General features: G+C 37.7%; 1 pseudogene; it reads right to left on the reverse strand.

Moving 5' to 3' along the window:
* LOC137648604 (uncharacterized) overlaps window positions 1-7,500 on the reverse strand; it is a 162,603-nt pseudogene that overhangs the window by 951 nt on the left and 154,152 nt on the right.

Consider the following 7,500-nt stretch of genomic DNA (forward strand, 5'->3'; position numbering starts at 1 on the left):
TTATCTGTTACACACGTGATTGTGTGTCGATTTCCAATGATAACAAGACGAAGTTAACAGCTTTACAACAGATGGAAGGGAAAAGTGCGAATTAAAAGCTCTACCCTAAGACAATATTTACACAAATATGAACTATTCATATTTTTTTTTAGACTCATAATTCTTTAGATAAAAGGCCTACAAGAAATCCTTGTACACTATTAGAAAAATACCTAACATGATGGCTGTGATGAGAGAGAGAGAGAGAGAGAGAGAGAGAGAGAGAGAGAGAGAGAGAGAGAGAGAGAGAGAGAGAGAGACTAACAATCCGGTGGGGAAGAGAATAACGTGAATCAATTTTTTTGTAAATAGAATGAAGGGCATGAGAGAATGCAAGAAAGGAGGAAGTATCGAAAGAACACATTATGTTGATGGAAATGAATCAGGTAGCTTACAATGATTGAGTGATTGGAAAGTCACAAATGACTTCCTTTCACAATACAGATTGGTAAATTCTTTGAGGATGTGAATCAGCGTTGATTATGCAACTGAATGAGCTGATTAACTTATTAAATTTTCCTTTTTAGCCGACTTACAATCTTGAAGTGGGAGGTTGTTTGTGTGTGTGTGTTTGAAGCTATGGCTCTCTTCAAACTGGCAACCTGTGTGTTAAGGCAGTGTCATGGGAAGACTATTTTTCCTCGCATCTTATAATATCTTCCAGATAAACTTTGTACCAGTTAGGAAATGAAACTATTCATATTAGTATACAGTAGAAGCTTTGTATGTACAAGAGCAAGCTTGAATAACTCATGTCTCTAGTATAAGGAAATTTTTAATACCACTTCATGTGAATAAATCAATTAATTGCAGGCTAACTGGTTCAGCAACTGCATTGAAGTCTCCAGTTTCAAGAAATTTGTAATGCCAGTTCATATGAGTAAATCAATTAATGACAGGCTAACTGGCTCAAAGCTTAGTGGTAAGATGTTAAAAGATACTAGAAAAAAAAAATCTAATTGACACCACTTTTGGGGGAGTGTCCCCTTTCCCTAAGACAACCAAAGCAGCTCTTTCAGCAGAGCTAAGAAGAGGACGAGTGTGGTGGGTGCCGTCAAGGTGACGATCAACGTAGGCGAGACTCGTGGATTGGCGAAGCTCACATCTAAGGGTTTCATTGGCCAGGTCGTCATGAGGGGTATGAACTGTTGCCAGAAGCACAATCTGAAGGAGAAGAAACAATAAGTTACTAATATAATGCCAGTTTTTTATACCTCTGCCAGGCAATAAGGTATGTTACTATGTATTGTAATGTCAGTTTTTTTATCGCTCTGACTGGCAATATGACATGTTGCTATATATTGTAAGGGGAGTTTTTGATCCCTCTGACTAGCAATAAACTTGTCATCTAGCAAAGGCGTTAAGGAACATATAGCAATCGTAAAGTTTAATAGAGATAATAGCCATCATTTTTTTAACCTGTCTGTTAATTTGTTTTATGAGGTCAACTGAATAAGGCATATTACTGGGAAACCCCTCTCCTTGTATATTTACTTCCTATGCGGTATCAAAGAGGAGGAGTTTGGGGGAGAGTAACTCTCCTAGGAGTGACTGCTCCCCACAGTCTAGTTTAGGGGTTTTCTGAATGTGCGTGGATGTAATATGATAGAGAGTAATAGATGCGGAATTGGACATATGTTTTGGCAGAGAAGGATGGATGTATTGGCCATGTGTGAGAAAGATAAAAGGGAAGGGTGAAGTGATGTTTGGTGAAGTAACAGGTAGTGGGTCTGGGATTGAAAAGGGAAGAGGTAGAGAGGGTGTGACTTTCTTGCCGAGTGAATAAGCGACAGGTAAAGTAGTGGAATGGAAGGAGGTTTCATCTAGGTTAATGTGTGTAAGGGTTAGACTGGGTAGGGAATGTTGGGCCTCTGGTTAATGTGTATGGGCCGTGTTGTGAGAAAAGTGACGAAGAGCAGAATGAAATCTGGTAAGAGTTAACTAGGTGTGTAGAAGGCCTGAGTAAAAGGCATTATGTAGTTGTGAGGGGCGACTTACATGTTAGTGAGTGCTGGAGAGGTAGGTGTCATTGGGAAGTATGGCATACCAGGTGAAAATGAGAGTGGTACCAGGTGAAAATGAGAGTGGTACCAGGTGAAAATGAGAGTGGTGAGAGACTGCTAGATGTTTATGTGTTGAACGATATCTGGTGATAAGTAGTTTTTTTATTTTTCAAGAAAAGAAATATTAGTATACATGGGTATGAGTGGCAAATGGAAGAGTGGTAGAGATAACAAGAAGTATGTTTGTAAGATTGAAAGACGTGCATGTGTGTAGGGGGTTATGGCTAACAATGTGTCTGATCATTTTTTGGTTGAAGCAAAATCAGTTGAAGCAAAAGAGTGGGGAAATAGAATGGGGGGGGGGGATTTAAAAGGGAGGTAGTGAGGGTGGAAGAGTGGAAAAAACCAGAAGTAAAATGTGAATATCAAGAAAGGTTGGAAGTGGAATACCAGATTGTCAAAGTGAGAGGAACTGGTGATCTAGAGGATGAGTGTAAGTTAGTGAAAAAAAAATTTGTTGGGCGTGCAAGTGATGTGCGGGGTAAGACTAATTTTGGAGGCAGCACGAGGAAGGGTAGCGAGTGTTGGAATGAAGGAGTGAAGATGAGCAGCAGAGAAAATGAGGACATTTGAAGAATGGCTGCAGAGTAATAGTATAGTTAAATAAGAATGATATATTTAGTAAAAGGTAAGGAGGTATGTGTTGCATCTATGGATCTAGAAATAGCTTATGATAGAGTTGATAGGGAAGTGATGTGGAATGTGATGGGTATATGAAACTGGTGGAAGGTCGTTGCACGCAGTGAAGAGTTTATATACGCAGTAAGCGAGTGTTAGGATAGGAAATATTAGTGAGTGAGTGGTTTCCATGTGGGACCGGGACAGGGATGTGTATGTCGCCATGGTTGTTTAATTTGTTTGTTGATGGAGCTTTAAGAGAGGTGAATGCTCAAGTGGTCATGAGTGGGTGGTGAACCATTTTTTGTCTATAGAAGACATCAAATTGGTTGCAGACTTTAAAAAAAATGCCTCTGGTGAAGTATTTATCGTTACTGAAATTTGATCATAAGTTCTTAATTCCTTGTTTCGAAAAAAAAAAAAGGTTAGGAATTTAATTTATCAATACAAATTATGGTAAAAAAATGACACTACTAAAGTACATTATGGCAGTTAAATCTGCTAATCGTAAATGCTGACATTTCCCTTAGCTGGAAAATAAATCCAACACTTTTAAGATTAGTTACCCATTATATAAAAGTCTGTTTTCTTTGAAATGTGTTATTGGTATTATAGAAAACGAATATTATGGGCAGACTAACAAAATTGAATTTGCACCGTATTTTTGGTGCACATATTTTGAAGGCTTTTCCGCTTTTCTAACTTGATGTTGAGTGATTAGAAGACTTTACAATGAATTTATTTAGTCAAGATCAGGATTATCCATGTTATACGAGTGCCTAGCTTACGTGTATCTACAGTATGTTTGTAAAAGGAACACACTTGGAATACTGATTCGTTCTTATCAAATGCATTAACAACTTCAAATAAAATCAAAATACTTGAAAGTAAATAAAAGAATTTCTATTTCATCAGAAGGCAACTGGGATAGATGAAATTTGGAAAGCTGTCAATAATAACTAAAGAGGATCAATAACCCTTGGTATAAGTATACTTTATATTGTTCCATACCTGTGCTGGACTAGATTGTGGTTCAGGGACAAGCTCTGGCTCATTTCCAGGTGGACCAAGTGGCTCTGATTGTACTCGGGCCATTCCACCTCATTTAGTTCTGGAACTCTGCAACAGAAATGAGGTTAGAGAGGAAATATTACGTGGCAGACCGAGATTGAGTCATGGACCTTGGAATTGAGAACAAAGTGATCTATAGCTAAAACATGAATGCACACACACACGGGCACTATATATATATACTATATATATATATATATATATATATATATATATATATATATATACTGTATGTTGCAAAATATTATTACGACAATTAACCAATTATGATAATATCTTCTCTTAACTTTTTCCATTTTTTTTGTATTATAATAAATGATAATACATATATACACACATACATAGACACACAAACGCACACACACACACACATATATATATATATATGTATATAATAATAATAATAATCTCTCACCCTGTGTGGGCAAATGCAAGGAGCAAGTCCATAAGAATATCAGCAACTGCTCGATCCTCGGGCATACGCAAAGTGTTTTCGAGTCCCAAGTACGGTTGGCCAAACAGGAATTGCAAATCACTCTCGTGGTACGAGCCTGGAAGATGCAGGTGAAATGGGTCATTCTGCACGGACATAATTTCATTTTCGTTCGATTTGGAGAGCCAGTTATGTCACTGGTATATCAAATTTTAGAATTTCAAGTCGGTTGTTCTATAGTCGATTCTTTTTAGTGAGGCAGATTTGCACAGGCTCGCAGGGGTGCCCTTTTAGCTCGGAAAAGTTTACTGCTCGCTGATTGGTTGGACAAGATAATTCTAACCATCAGATAGCAGGAAACTTTTCCGAGCTAAAAGGGCACCGCTGCGAGTCGGTGCAAATGCGCCCTCATTAAAAAAAAAAAAGTATAATATCAGCTATTTCAAAGAACTGGTAAGTAGATAAGTATAGATGGAGATATTTAGGTTAACAGATGGTCTGGTTACTGGACAGATATAGGTACTAAGAGAGAGAGAGAGAGAGAGAGAGAGAGAGAGAGAGAGAGAGAGAGAGAGAGAGAGAAGAAAACCACAAGAAATACAGTGAGAGAAAAAGGATAAGAAAATCACAAGGAGAGAGAGAGAGAGAGAGAGAGAGAGAGAGAGAGAGAGAGAGAGAGAGAGAGAGAGAGAGAGAGAGAGAGAGAAAGAGAAGGTAATAACAAATACGAGAAAAAAATTATAAGAAAATCACGAGAGAGAGAGAGAGAGAGAGAGAGAGAGAGAGAGAGAGAGAGAGAGAGAGAGATGATAAGAAAATCATAAGAAATACAGTGATAAAAAAATTACAAGAAACACAGTAAGAGAAAAAAGGATTAGAAAATCACAAGAAGAGAGAGAGAGAGAGAGAGAGAGAGAGAGAGAGAGAGAGAGAGAGAGAGAGAGAGAGAGAGAGAGAGAGAGTGAAGAAAATCACAAGAAATACAGTGAGAGAAAAAGGATAAGAAAATCACAGAGAGAGAGAGAGAGAGAGAGAGAGAGAGAGAGAGAGAGGGAGAGAGAGAGAGAGAGAGAGAGGAGAGAGAGAGAGAGAGAGAGAGAGAAGGAAATAACAAGAAATAGGAGAAAAAAATTATAAGAAAATCACGAGAGAGAGAGAGAGAGAGAGAGATTGCTTCGAATAACAAACTAACCAATCCATTTCTTCTCTCCTATCCGAATGTCGTCAGGAGAAGAGTAAGAAAATTCACCGAAATACAGGTTCGTCCATCTGCTGAGAAGTCCAGCCTCTTCAATACAAGGGACACGAAGCCCCAAATCTGACATGAGCTGAAATAAGCAGACAGTGTTATTATTATTATTATTATTTGCTAAGCTACAACCCTAGTTGGAAAAGTAGGATGTTTTAAGCCCAGGGGCCCCAACAGGGAAAATAGCCCAGTGAGGAAAGGACACAAGGAAAAATTAAACATATTAAGAACAGTAACAACATTAAAATAAATATTTTCTATATAAACTATAAAAAACTTAACAAAAGAGGAAGAGAAATAAGCTATACTAATCACCAAAATCTGTACAAATTAGCAGTCATTATCATTTGGAGGTAAAGGATATTTGGAGATGAATAGGTTAGGTTACGTTTGAAGTATTACAATATGTAGGTTACAGAAGAGTAGGTTAGGTTAGAGGCATTGGGATGGGTTAGCTTAGATTAGACTAGAGGTATTACCCTGGGTTGGATTACGTTAGCTTAGAGGTATTACCTTGGTTTGGGTTAAGTTAGTTACAGTTATTACCTTGGTTTGGTTCAGGTTAGAGGTATTACCTTGGGTTAGGTTATGTTAGATTAGAGGTACTACCTTGGGTTAGGTTAGGTAGGAGGTACTACCTTGGGTTAGGTTAGGTAGGAGGTATTACATTGGGTTAGGTTAGAGGTATTACCTTACCTTGAGTTAGGTTAGGTTAGAGGTACTACCTTGGGTTAGGCTACGTTAGGTTAGAGGTATTACACTCGGCATAACTCAACTTACTTCAGAAATCGTTTTGATGGGTACCATGGGCTGTGGGGCATCCTTACTATCGTACCCAAACCGGTAGAGATAAGACGCTCTGACGGCGTGCAACACCGCTGCCAAGGGCAAGGGCTCCAGGTCAGGGTACTTCTGGCGCATCAGGTAATCGATCCATTTCTCTGCTTCCAGCAGGCTAATGTTGTCCTGTTTCACTGGGAAAGTAAAACCTGTCAATGCTAAATAACAATTTCCCTTTTCTGCTGTTTCTTATTGTAGCTCATTGTACCTTATATTATGGCCTAGTTACAAAAATTTGAGATTTGTCCAAGACAGGCGAAGTTGCAATTATGAATTATCATTATTACCCAAATTATATCTAATTGAAAAAATAGAATACTACAATTCCAATGACTCCTACAGAAAAGCAACCCGAATTAAGAAAAGGGAAATAAAGTTACTAAAAATCTGTAATTGAAAAATAATAAAGCTGGTCAGTCTTTATGGGAATGCCACTCAAAAAAAAAAAAAAAAAAAAAAAGTTTTATCAATCAGGTGCTTACCCTCTTCCACATAAAAACAATGAACTAATTCGAATAATCTGGCATCAGCTCTACACTCCTAATGTAAACCCTTTGTAACAGTGCTACGGTCATCCTTCAAAACATTTGGGATAAAGTTGTTACACCCATGCTATTCCCATCTAAGTAATAACAACTAATGCTGAACTTAAGCTAAGTGGTGAGAAAGTGGAGCATTTAAATAGTAACTGGGGCCCTGGCCAAACTACTATATATAATAGATCATAATTATTTTCTTGCTGTTGTGTTACAATGGCCATAGTTTTTTATTTTTTTTTTTAACTGCTAAGAATGTTGAAATTGGTTTAGTCTTACGGTTTGTGAGTATAGTAATAGAAAGGAATGGCAAAAGTTGTTGTTGGGGAAGAGGAATAATACAGGACAGACCTATCAGTCACTAAATATAAATCAACACTTTCACTACCATTGGTGTTTGAGTCGAAATTGAAAAAGGAAACTTTCTTTTTAAAGGCCCAAACTATAGAAAGATAGTATTCAATAGAAAGGTCTTAATGTGAGCTTTTCAATAAATATCAACAAGCTAGGGTTTGTGTGGTCTTGAAAGAATTTGCTACGGCAAAAGTTTCCTTGAAATTACCACTGGCAGTGAAAGGGTTAATTAAAAGACAGGAATGGACAGGAGATCACTTGCAGCGAATCACCACTAACAGTGAAAGGGTTAATAAA

Source organism: Palaemon carinicauda, chromosome 10 (genome assembly GCF_036898095.1).
Source record: "Palaemon carinicauda isolate YSFRI2023 chromosome 10, ASM3689809v2, whole genome shotgun sequence".
NCBI classification, from domain to species: domain Eukaryota; kingdom Metazoa; phylum Arthropoda; class Malacostraca; order Decapoda; family Palaemonidae; genus Palaemon; species Palaemon carinicauda.